Here is a 13,838-nt window from a genome sequence, read left to right on the forward strand (position 1 = left end):
CCGCCACATTATCATGACTTTGACTCTTCTCGGATGCTATTATGAAGTCTTCCATTCTCGAATATTTTAACCAGATCCCTTACTTTACCTTGCTGCTCATGAATCCTTCTTTAAACCCTCTATTATTCCAGAAGTGTTTGCTGAACACACTTGTAAAGTTAGATGTGGGTAAAATTTTATTCTGCATATTTTTATGAGTTCTATCTGCCAGTCCCATATGCCTTCAGATTAAAAATTATAACAATAATTTTATTGCATTTATGGAAGATTTATTTTAAATAAGAATTCATTGCTGGAATGTTATTTACTTTATATTCTTATTCATTTCATGAGATGTGATTGTCTTAAAAGATGGTGTGAAATTACACAGTAAGGCAGTGGTAATGAGGGGTTAGGCAATGCTTGTCATTCCTCCTGGAACACTGAATCTCTGGCGGTCCTGATTCTCCAGAGGGCTTTTGAGGTTTTCTATGGTGCTCTACAGCACTGGGTTTTCAGGTGCCTGCACTAGGTTTGCCCTTTCTCCACACAGTTGTCCTTCTTCAGTCTGTCAGTCATCCTTTTAGTAACAGCAGCTTTTTGTTTCACAATGTTGGAGCGCTTACCGACTAAACTTATTAAAATTATTGAAAACTGCTTTTTCCCATTTATTTATTTATTTATTTATTTATTTATTTATTTATTTTTGGTTTTTCGAGACAGGGTTTCTCTGTGGTTTTGGAGCCTGTCCTGGAACTAGCTCTTGTAGACCAGGCTGGTCTCGAACTCACAGAGATCCGCCTGCCTCTGCCTTCCGAGTGCTGGGATTAAAGGCGTGCGCCACCACGCCCGGCTTTCCCATTTATTTTTCATGCCCATGTAGTTTGTGGTTAGTTGCATGCTCCTACCTTTGGCATGTCTTTCAGTTTAGTAAAGATATAAAGAGAAAATAAAAAAGAATGTTAGAAATTTAGATCCTGGAGCTGGAGAGACGGCTCAGTGGTTAAGAGCACTGGATGCTCTTGCAGAGGCCCTGGGATTCAGTTCCCAACACCAAGCATGGTAGTTTACAATCATTAGTAACTTTAGTTCCAGAGGATCTGATGCTCTCTTGTGGCCTATTTTTAAACAGTTAAAACACTCATACACGTGAAATAAAAATAGCAAATTTCAAACAAAATTCAGATCTCAGTTATTCCTCAGTTCCTAGTCAACATTCCCAAAATTAACTTACAAGTAAATCCACATAATAATCCACACAAGTTTTAAGAAGGGAATGTGTACATGACCTCATGGAAGCTTAGAAAGACACTAGAAAACATTAGAGAAATCCTGAGGAACCACAGATGTAGTTGTGTGGTGGGGATTTGGAGTCAAAGGCTAACTCTTCATTTAGGGTTCATAAAGTTTTCAGCATTGAATTGTCTGGAAGAAAATGCCACGCTAGTATACAAAGGCTGGGAAGGCATAAATCAGGAACAAGTCTCCCCTCACTGCATCTGAAATTGCCACCGAATCTTCTGTTTTCCAGGTGCACCAGAGAGGTAGTAAACAGTGAAATCCTCCAGCTCCCTGAGAGTAACATGGTGCAGGGCTGAAATCCTCTAGCTCCCCCAGAGAGAGGGGGTGCAGGGCCCAAATCCTCCAGCTCCCGGAGAGTAAGGTGGAACAAGGCTGAAATCCTCCAGTTCCCCAGGAGAGGTAAAATCTTCTAGCTCCCCCTGAGAGAAGTAGAACAGGGCTGAAACCCTCCAGTCCTTCAGTTTCCCACAGAGAGAGGTGGTACACTACACAGCTAAAATCCCTGTCTAAAACTCAGCCCACCCTTCCACCTCAACCCCTCACCCCAAGTGACTTCATTGTGAGTACAGGCTTGCCTAAACCCCTCACCCCAAGTGACAACATTGTGAGTACAGGCTTTCTGAACAGAAGGTAAAGGCCTTGTGGGCAGTGTGTTCCTGAGACTCACCCAGGGTTTGCCTGGTCATATATGTTGGAGGTTGGTTCTTAATATTTTTAGGATTGTATCTGTGTTTCTTTCTTAGTGTTGGAGAATTTTCTGCTACACTTTAATTGAATAAATTGTGTTTTCAGACTATCTCAGCTCCTTTGTCTCCTGGGTTCCTAAGTTTTGTTTCTTTAAATTTGGGGTATGTTCATTATTTTTCTTTCTTCCTATATTTCAGATTATATTATTTTACACGTTTGAAATCCACTCTGCCTGGTCTTGTCTGTTAATGATGCTCCCCACTGTGCTTTTTTTGATTGCTTGATTTGTCCATTGCCAATGTTTATATCTGGTTTATTTTCAGAGTCTCAATTTTCTTGCTGAGTTTTTCTTCACGTAATTCTCTCGCCTAGGTCCTGAATTGATTTTCTTGCTTTGTTCATCTGCTAATTTGAGTCCTATCTGTTTTCATTGAACCTTTTTTTTCAGAGGGGCAGTCTGAACCTGTCTCCTGGCATTCCAGCTGTCTGCTTATCTTTGGTGTCCACTCCTGAGGAGCTGTGAGACCTTGCAGGTGTGTCGCAGTGTGTGCTTGTCTTGTAGATCAGTGATTATCCATGCGTTCTGTGCATCTGATGTGAAGGATGTGTCTTCTAACTTTTATTTTCCCTTCTTTTTCGTGTCAGACGAGTTCTCCTAATGAGCTGGCTTCACTTGGATTTATGTATCTCCTGGCGACTTAGCCAGAAAAGTGCCTGCATTACCAGACATAATGACTTAACAGACTGCCCAGTGTTGACTTCTAGTAGAAGACACTGGTGAACTTTACATGAATCACCAGCAGACTTCAGTGACAGCTGCACTAAGCACTGCTTGGAAGAAATGTATTGCCTTTGAGCTAATATTTAAAGAGCAAAATGAGTAATGAAAGGGACAGAGGAACAGAAGTGCTAAAATGAAAATGAGAACGGACGCATGCGGGTCATAGTTATGCACACTAGAGAGACTGTTAGGAAGGTGAAGGATGGTCGTAAATCCACTGACAGCAAGATTAAATTAAAACACAATAACATACCAAAGTACAAAACCACAAATAATAATAGTAAATTAAACATATGTCTTTTGGATGTGATGTGGCTGTTGAACCCATGAACTCACAGCAGTAGTGGGTACCTACAATGGCGTGCATGAGCTTGGGCTCATCTCCATTTTGTCATCTCTGGGAGAAGGACTGATGAGACCCCTGTCACTGCAGAAGGAACTGTAAGCAAAGTTCATGCCTGCCTGCAAGAGTCGGTATATTCTTCTGAGGTGTAGCCACGAGTCAGCTGCCTTGCACCGGTAAATAACCTCCCATTCATGCTAATGCAAACAACTCTAGTTAAATCCAAAAAAGCACACACAAAAGGACATGAAGGTAGGAATGGGAGTTGTCAGAAAGAAGAGGGGAAGGGATAAGAAAAGATAGTGGAGAATATAATCAAATTTCCTTAACATGTATGTGTATTTATATATATATATATATATATGCAATTATAAATAAAAATTAAGAAAATTAGAATTAGTACTAACAGGAAGTTGAAGGCATCATGCACACAGTAAAGTATTTTAATCTCGTCTGGGTGATGTGGTTTCCCTCTCAGTCTTCATAGATTGTCAGAAGATTGCTGGTCTGATTAATCTAAACCAGTTATGTCAGTGTGTCCTTCCAGATGAGGATTTCTGGACCAAGACCACTTTCTGCTTGAATTTCCAGATGCGAACTCTTCTACTGGCAAGTCGCACCTTGTCCCTGGAGTTTGGGGACCTCCGCACACAAATCTTTCTCTGACTAATGCTCTTAGGGTACGTGGAAAGACTGACCAACTGACCTTACCTTTGGTCATCTTTTTCCTTGTGGTTCTGGGCATTAAACCTAGGGTGTTTGCTTATGGGGTAAGTGTTGAGTTACAGTTGCCGTGCTGAGTTCACCGTTGTTGAGCCTCCATGGTATGTATGGTGTCAGTTTCCACAACACGTGTTTTGTGATACAGTGTTCCTCTTCTAGGTAATGGAGGGGCCTTCTCTAAATTCTACCAGTCTCAGCTTCAGGTTCTTATGTCACATTCTGTTTCCTTCTCCTGTCTGCTCTGCTTCTGCTGGGTCTCTGCGCATGCCAAATCTAACCTCTGGCTGCATTACTGAAGCCTGGATTTTCTCTCCCTCCAGCTCTGGCATGTAATGAGTTTAGTGGCTACCACTCATCGCTGCTTGGCCATTTAGCGGTTTCTAATTCCCATTTTTAGCTGATTTCTGTTTTTGTTTGTTTTTTTTTCTCTTTGTCTTATGTGAATGGGATCTATTGTGTTTCTGCCTTAAGTCTTTGTCACATAAACACATCTCCTAATCTGACATCTCAAACAGAAGTCCTGTGGTGGCTTTAGAGCCTCAACTTAAACTTCCTAGAAATAGATTTCCCAGAATCCCCTTCCCTGTGTGGCTCTGCTTCAGGGTTGGACATGAAGGAACAGAGTATAGAAGTCTTGGAAGACTGGAGTAATACAGCATTTATGTTTTATATGACTCTGAAGGTCTGGGTCCCAGGCGGTTCTCTCAGCTTCACCCTCAGTAGGAATAGCCCAGGCTGGGCAGCTCATACACTGTCAATTCTGTGTGTAGCATGTGGCCCAATTGCATGACTTCTTCTGTAGTTCACCAAACAAGAGAGACTGAGGAAGCAAAGAGGTTTGTCCTTCTAGATTCCGATTGTCTTGTTGGTCTCACTGTACTTTCGCACATCTCCGTAACCCAGTACTGCCTCATGCAGCTGTCCTTCCCAGCTGCTGGTCTAGCTGCCTTCAGTGTCCTTCCCAGCTGCTGGTCTAGCTGCCTTCAGTGTCCTTCCCAGTGCTGGTCTAGCTACCTTCAGTGCCTCAGGCTCAGTGCCAGATGCAAACACAAAGATTTGCAGGCATTATCCAGCCACCTCCAGTAATTTTATGGTTGAATTCCTTATATTAATCTCTGACTACGTCAGTCATAATGACAATTTTCACAAGGAAATTATTTAGTTGTTATTCTGGATACCTAGGCAAGCACTATTACCACCTTAAAGGGAAACTAGCACTTTAAATAATTATGATGCAAGTTTCCAAGCTGTAGGAAATACTATATATGTTCTTTCTGATCTAATTTTAATAATTTTAAATATATTCAAAGCAATGTATTGTAATAAGTTGCCCACAATGATTATATCCAGATTCTGTAGAAGGGTGTTTTACTTAGAAACACACTTCTGATGCAGATTGCAGATGAAGCAGCCATGATTAGGACCTTCTTGTCTGGGATGTGCAGGTGTGCTTCTCAGCTGGGTTCCCTGAGAGAGGCTGTGCTTATGGAGCTCCCACATCTATTCCTCTGTGCTGTCATTTCAAATACAGTGAGCCGGTTCCCAGAGAGACATAAATAATTCATGGAACGTTCCAGCTGTGAGGCTAAAACGATCAGGCCGATGGACTTTACTGGTTTCGGCAAGAAGATGGAATAGTGGCCGCTGACTCCTTTTATTCTGACAAGATGAAGAGAACTGAGGAATGAGGAAAACCATCTCCGCACTCAGAGAGTTATGCCAGTAAAGATGGTGTAAGTTCTGTCTCCTATGAACAGACTAGGGTGGCTTCTTCCTCTTTCTTCCCGCTTGGGCTGGTTGAACCTCAGTCTCTTTCTGGTCTGCATTGGATCCTGTAGAACAATTTAAAAAGCACAGCTGATTGCGCGATGTGAATAAACCAGTGTAGGATCAGATTATTTTAATACCCAGACACATTCTGCTTGCTTTTGTCTAATCCCTGTATCCCCTCAGGTCCATGTGATTTGTCACATGCCCAGAGCAATGCTTCCTGCTTAATATATCCTTAGCTATATGTAAAACACCCATACCAGACGAGGCCAAGTCCACCAACATGCAGAACAGGCTGTGGAGAGGCATGCAGGATATGTCCCTCCATACCAGTGTGTGTTTTGTCTCAGCTCAGTGTCCAATGAGTCCTTGGCAGTGTGCATGTGTGCCCCCTGTATTTCTTACATTGACTCAAGCAGAAATAGGGTTTTGTGTGATCATAGGTCACAAGTTCCTTGAATGGAGGGAAAAAGTGTAGCTACCCACGGACTTTTACTTGCTTCCTGTCTGTCTGGTAGTTTAAAAAGGCAACACTTAAAGGGAGAATGGAAAACCCATCCCTGCTGAGGGTGAAGCTGTTTTGCACACATGGGTGTTATTCAGTGGGAATATTCGGGTGACCCAAAGTCCGATTCGTCATGAGCCATGTGCAGTCTTTAATGCCTTACAGACTGTTGTCGTAGGTTTACTTCTCTCCATCCTTTGTCTAATAAAGAAAAAGTCACATCAGTGTATGCATTTTTCTGTGAAACACTGGCATCTGAAATGATATTGCTTCTTTACTGACTGTTAGGTTTTCTCTAAATTCTACTGATATTTGAGGTCTACTCCTTTGGCAGTTTGGCTGCTGAGGGCTGACAGGTAGCCCATGTGCTGTAACTCAGTGTCTGTATCTAAGCAGGAGACCACAAGAGCTCACAGCATCCTGGGAAGCTCTCCATGGCAGGGTTGTATCCTCCTCTATGCTCGTGACAGAACAGGTACAGGCTCTCCCATGGACTCTAAGGTGCTGTTTGGGTATATATCAAGTTTGTATCGGGCTTGGAAGTTGGTCCTGTTAGAAACATTCATTATCCTTTCTGTGTGATTTAATTGGATAGCCATACTGCTCAGTAAAGAATAAAGCACAAATGGTCTGAGAGATGAGTTGGTGATTTGTAGCACTTGGTGCTCAGTCATGAGAATGGGGGTTCAGATTTCAGTTTGCTGGCCACCCAGCAACTGCTTATTACTGAAACGGCTAAGGTAAGGTCTTCTAATTCTGACTTCAGCCTGTGGTTTTTGACACTTCTCAGCCCTCTTTCCTCCCCATAATGCTCATGCCTGCCTTGGCAACACATTTGAGATTTCCATAATCTTGGACAGAGTCCAGATATATATTAACCGAAATAATTAAGTGAACTAAAATAACTAGAAAAGATGTAAGTCAAAAATAATTGGCATGTTATGTCTAAAATAAATACTTTGCTCTGCCAGGAATGATCATTTCAAGAGTATTTTGATGCTACTTTCCTCTAACTTTGATGTAAATTATGGTTTGTGTGGATTTGCCTTTAAAATATCTGTACCCCTGAACTTGTGGACTAAGAGACTTTCCGAGGCATCAGCCCACTCTTTGTCTGACCACCAACAAAAAGGACTTAAAATTTTAAAATGACTTATTCTTTGTGGTTGTCAGTAACCATGTTTCATGGGTCATTTCATGGGTCATTGCCACTCCAAGAGATCTGACACCCTTTACTTGCCAAAAAAAAAAAAAAAAAAAAAAGCCAAGCCCAGAAAGCAATCCCTCAACACATGTGTGCATACTCACACAAACAAACAAGTACACACAAATAAACAACTAAAAGTAAAATCTTGAATACGAAGAACAAAGATAAACAATAAAGGAAGTTTAGAAAGAGTTTATTAAGTTAATCTGTATAAGGTCTGAGAGGTTTTCCTGAAACAAAATATTATGAAATCTCCAAATGTTGCGCATATTTACTCAGGTTTTAACTGCTCTGACTCTGGTTTGTTTGAAGGTGAAACATGATCACCAATCATGACTTCCCTGCAGAGACACACCAGAAATTCGCACCCACGCCTTTCTTCCTACTCACCCCCAAAACACTGGGCCTTTATATGAGCCAAAGATCTGCTCAGACAAATGACATCAAAACAGGCTTGTGAGGCTGAAGTCTCTGGTTGTGTCCTGGAGAGCCAACGGCCCAGCAAAGGCTGATTGTGATGACACAGCGCTGTGGGAATCTAGCAGAAGTCTGGGGAAGGAGAAGCATGAGAGTGGAGGAGCCTCTGTGACCAGATGCTCAGTGATGTCATTCATTGCCATGGGAGCATGCGCATGTTGATTCTATTCTATAGTTGTTTCAGGAAAATAAAAGCCCTCTGTAAATGATCTTTCATTGCCAAAATTTTGACTATGTTAGCATTGTCCAAAATAAATATTTTTCTCTTCGGACAGTGACAGACCTTGACTATAAACTGAAAGCGCATCTGATGAAGGAATTTATGTTAATTCCCAAACCACGAAAACTGAATTATATCTGGCCACCATATGACGACATCAAAGTGGCAATGACTAGGCTATTATAATATGTTCTAATATATTAATATATAATATTCTATGATATATAATATAGAATAATATATATTCTAATATATTTCTGACCTCACAGACTCTCTGGTTCCTTTATAAAATTTTCAACCTCACATTTCTTATCAAGCACAACTCCTGCTGTGCTGCCCAGAGCTTTCCAGTCCTCCCTGCTTCATCCTGGTTATGAGAACACTGTAGCCAAAGCATCATATTTATCTTACTTGTTTGCTTTCTTGTAGTGATATTTCATTTGTATTTTAATAAGTAAAGGTTGCCTGAAGATCAGAGAGTAAAACAGCTGCCTGGTCAGCATTATAGACCATTGGTGACACACACCTTTAATCCCAGTAATCACACTAGTTAGCCATAGAAACTGGGTGGCAGTGGTGCACACCTTTAATCCCAGCCCTAGAAAGGAATATAAGAAGGGAGACAGCTCTCAGACACAGTCTCATTATGAGGATCCCTGGAGGCAGGATTGCCATATGGACTGAGGTAGAGGTAAGAGCCGGCGGCTGTCTCTCTCTACTTTTCTAACCTTCAGGTTGGACCCCAGTATCTACCTCTAGAATTTTATTGATTATGCTACAATTTCAATCCAATGAAGACTATTCTACAGACACACACATGCATTTGAGTGCACGCACGTGCGCGCGCGCGCACACACACACACACACACACACATACTGTCCAAGTTTCTGATCTGTTTTAAACTTGACAGTAATGTAAATCTTTGAACAAAACAGGGAATTCACGCACTGGCATTTGTGGCACATCTCTTACTGTGAAGAGTCAATTGATTTGATTTTCTAGATTTTCTTTTTGCATATTGAAATCTATGCATTATGCACTGGTGAAGAGATACTATATGTTGTGCATTTTAAGTTTAGCAACTCCTTCATTCTTCAGGTTTAGTTCCATTTTCCTAGTAGTCTTTTAATTTAATTAGAGGCAGGTTAGCCTACAATTCCTAGAAAAAATTACTTTTCCTGCCTTAGGCTCTAGGTATCTGGGGGCTACCAGAACCCTGAACTGTGTGCAATGAATACATTTAAAGATTTTTTTTTCCAGTGGAATTTTTGTTGGCATATAAACGACATCATGAAAGTACATCTTGCAAAGTGTTAGGCAATGAAAGGTCCTTCTTCCATCTTGTGCCCTGCTGGGGGCCATAACGATTACAGCTGCTTCTATTAAGTAAAAAGGTCTAAGACCTGTGAGATGGCTCAGGGGGTAAGGCACCTGCCTGTTAGTCTGATGAACTTAGTTCATTCCCTGAAACCCTCAACATAGAAGAAAGGAGAGAACCCATGCCACAAGATGCTTTCCAAACTTCATATGTGGACCGAGCATTTTCCCACTTACACACACATGCACACACACACACATACACACTAAATTTAAAAAAATATATATATAGCTTAAAATATTTTAAAATATATAATGTTCAAATTTAAAGTACAGTACATTATATATGATATCTTTGTAGTTAGCAATAATACTTAGCAGCTAGTGAATTATTCTGCTTCTTGAAGACCTCTCTTCTCTCTTTTTCTTTTTTTTTTTACAATACACACACACATGCACACACACACATATATAAATTAGTAATTTGTGGTGACATATTGTTTGTGATCTAACAAATAGAGCTTACCTGAAGATCAGGGTGTGGAGCTAATCCCCTGGTTAGCCATAGAGGCCAGACAGTGGTGTCACACACCTTTAATCCCAGCACTTGGGAGGCAGAGGTAGAGGATCTCTATGAATTCAAGGCCACCCTGGGTTATACTAGACTGATTCTGATCCAGTCTCGGAGAAACAGAGCCAAGCGCTAGTGGCTCACACCTTAATCCCAGTACTTGGGAGTCACACACCTTAATCCCAACATTAGGGAGATGGAGACAGGAAGGGCTATGGTTGGGTGGAGAGAAAAATATAAGGTGAGAGGAGACAGGAGCTCAGAGCACTCGTTCTGAGGATTCAGAGAGATAGGATATTGCTCACTTCGGTCTGAGGATTCTGTAGAAAACCAATTAGAATTTGTGCAACAGTAACTCCTTTCTTGATTAATAAAAACTCAAAGATGGATATTGGGGTTCAACCTAAAGACCAGAAAAGCAAAGCACCCAGCTGCTGACTGTTACCTCGACATCAGTCTGAAAATGGCGATCCTGCCTCCAGGAAACCTCAGAATGAGACTGAGACTGGGAGTGGTCTCCGCCAATTTTATAATCCTCTCCAGTTCTGGAATTAAGGGTGTGCACCACTACTGCCTGATTTCCATGGCAAGCTAGTGTGGCTACTGGGATTAAGGGTGTGTATGTCCTTGCTGCCTGGTCTATAAGGCTGACCATTGTGGCTGTTGTACTTTTCTGATCTTCAGGCAAGCTTTATTTATTAAAATACAAATGAAATGCCACTACACTTTCTTCTTTGTGTCCAAAGAAAAATCATTATTGGGAAGTTTCTAACTAGGGTATTTGTAATATCTACTTATAGATACTCATTAGAAAGCAATATATAGACCTTGTGAGGTGGGCCAGTGTGGAAAGCATGTATAAACAGACTACTCATTCATTTCACGACTCTCCAGACCCAAATAATCACACAGAAACTGTATTAATAGCAACACTGTTTCACCAATGACTCAGGCATATTTCTAACTAGCTCTTATATCTTAAATTAACCCATTTCTATTAATTTATGTATTGCCACAAGGCTGTGGCTTACCACTAAGATTCTGGCATCTCTTTCCCTTGGCAGTTACTTGGTGTCTCCCTGGCTCCACCTTCTTTCTCCCTGCATTCAGTTTTGTTTTCCCGCCTAGCTCTGTTCTGCCCTATCATAGGCCAAAAAAGTTTCTTTATTAACCAATGGTAATAAAACATCTGCACAGAACAGAGGGAAATCGCACATCAAGCATGTGTCCTGAAAGCCTGGTGACCTGTGTTCAACCCTAGGAACTCAGGTGACAGGAAGGGTATAATTGACTTTGTAAAGCTGCCTGTTGACCTCCATGGGTGCGCTGTGGCATGTACACACAACACACATGCTAACAACAGCTGAAAAAACCATAATAATGATAGAATTTGAGAATATGAGCATACAACATTTAATTTATAGTTCTGAAGTTTCTTATAAATAGTGTGATGAAATATTTCTCATTCTGACATTTGATTTTTCCACTCAACGTTGTATTTTTTAATTCGTCTGTAAAAATGACATGGGAAAAACTTATTTGGTGAGAGTTATGTATTTTGTTATGTGGATAAACTTCATTCCTTCCGCTGATGTCATATGTCTTTTGTAAACACACCTGCCTCCTGGTGAGTGCCTCCTTTAACATATTGAATTTCTTGAAGGTAGATGAGAATATAAGAGGCAGATCAAACAAGAGGGAGTAGAAGTGATTGATTGGTGGTCACATAAATCACCACTTCTCTGATCATCAGAGGAGGTTAAGGTAAAAGTCAGTTCTGTGTGATTCCTATCACAGACGCCACAAAGTGAACTGGTACTGAGCTTTAATAGCCACCCTTTGACAACACTGTTGCCAAGAGCGCAGGGCAATGGGACCTTGTGTAACTTACAGTTGGTACAAACCAACCTCACAGAGAGCTATTTATACAAACACTCAGTAAACAATTCAAGTAAACCAATTAAGAAAATAGATCTAAAACTCCAGTGATACCTGAAGAACAAAGGGAGACTAAAGGAAAGCAAACCATGAAGTCACCTTGGTCTGTCTGTGACCTGAATGAGTCTAATCCTTAAGTTCACTGCATCACCAGTCACCTGCCACTGCAGATGAAAACTCCTCTGCACCTCTGCCAGGCTCAGCCCTACAGCAGGGCTATGCTGGAGCACAGCTGCAGGTTTTGGTGTGGGCTGCAAGTGCCTGGAGAGCACTGTGTACTTGCTGCACAGAAGTAGGTGGCTGAGTCTCCAGGCTGAGAATCTGTGATGTGCAAGGAGAGCCGTCTTTCACTTTTATTGAAGAAGACTGTGAATCGTCCATCTTCCTTTTTATTTGACACTGAATTTATGGTTATCAGGAATTCAAGGCCTTCACCAGGAAACTGCCGGTACCATGGGAAGTAGTCAAATGCTCTGTTCTCATAAGTGCAGTTCAGAACTGAAGTCTCTCCTTCCCAGACTGTCAGAGATTGGGGGCTTTGTCTCACCTGCTGCTGGTCAGGTTTTTCCCTCTGCTGACCACTCACCACTGTGTAAAGAAATAACAGATGTTATTAGGTTTCCAGATACGTATTTCCTGTTTATGGTTTTGACATGCCTGCTTTTGTCTGGTACCCCAATTTCTCATGCCTCCACACGAATCACACACACATCTTGGGGTTTCTCCTCTATTACTCACATGCTAGGTGAAGAGCAAGGACTAGGAATGACACTTTCTGGCTCTTTTCCATTCTTCCTAGACTGGAGCTCGTGAGATCTCCAGTGGCCTTTTATCTCCCCACAGAACACTCAGTCTGCCTTCAGGAGCACCTCAGTTCTTTCAACAGGCTCCACCCCTCAGAAACACTTCGTCTACAACTGTTTCTGACACAGGAAACACTTCCCCATTTTGCTCAAATTTGCTGAAAATACAGCCATTGAGAATTAGAAATCCCCTCCTCATAATTCTACCGTTATACACTGTTGGTAAAAATTGTGTGTTGATATAACCACCAAGAATATCAGTATAGACATGCTTTACCCATAGATCAGTGTTGTGCCCAAACCTCATCAAAGATGGTTCTTCTTGCAGTAGATGGGAATTAACACAGACACTCACTGGACAATGGACATGGAGTGAGGATCACTGGGACACTCATCCTGAAGACAGAATGTCTTCATCAAAGTATTCCCCTCGAAGTTCAGGGACCTATTTAGAAGAGTAGGTGGAAAGATGAATCCAAGGTGGTGAATGATTCCAAGGAACAGGGTCTTCCAGACACAACAAGACTGATGCACAGATGAACTCAGAGATTGTGGCAGAATGCACAAAACCTGCAAAGGTTCAAAATAGAAAAATCCAAGCACTGAGCAGGGGAAGTGAATGTGTTCTCAGCCCTAATGGAGAAGCTATTTACAATTGATTGGGAAACTCAGTTTTCCCCAAATAGAGGGTCACTAGTTATAATCAATCACACTCTATAGCAGGTCCCTGACCCTGAACTCCATACAAAATGGGCCTTTTTGCTTCATTTTTTTTGCTATTTTTGTTCTTATTAGTTTTTTTTTTTTTGCTTTTTAAAAATTTTTGTTTTTGTTTTTTATTGGAGAGAGATCGGAGAAGAGATATCATAAAGTTGGGTAGGTGGGGAGGTGAAATAAGATCAAAATATATTTTATAAGAAAGTTTAAATAAAAGATTTTATTAGAAGAAAGAAAGATAAAAAAGAAAGGAAGGGACTTCCCACAGGTCAGGGAACCCTGACTACTCTTTGGACTGGAGAGGGAGGGGGAGAGTAGTGGGGGGAGGGGAACAGGAGTGGAGGGAGGGGAGGGAAATGGGAGGCGGGGAGGAAGCAGAAATTTTTTCAATAAAATAAATAAAATAAATAAAATAAAAAAAGAAAGGATTGCCCATGATTCAGCTTTTCTACTTGTGGGTATTTATCCAACTAACTGAAGCCATCAAGCTAGAAAGA

At 41.3% G+C, this 13,838-nt stretch overlaps 1 pseudogene; it reads right to left on the minus strand.

Moving 5' to 3' along the window:
• Nucleotides 1-11,916: 11,916 nt before the first annotated feature.
• LOC130884685 (T cell receptor alpha variable 23/delta variable 6-like) lies at nt 11,917-12,611 on the minus strand (annotated as a pseudogene).
• Nucleotides 12,612-13,838: the final 1,227 nt, after the last annotated feature.

This window comes from Chionomys nivalis, chromosome 12 (assembly GCF_950005125.1).
Source record: "Chionomys nivalis chromosome 12, mChiNiv1.1, whole genome shotgun sequence".
Taxonomy (NCBI): Eukaryota; Metazoa; Chordata; class Mammalia; order Rodentia; family Cricetidae; genus Chionomys; species Chionomys nivalis.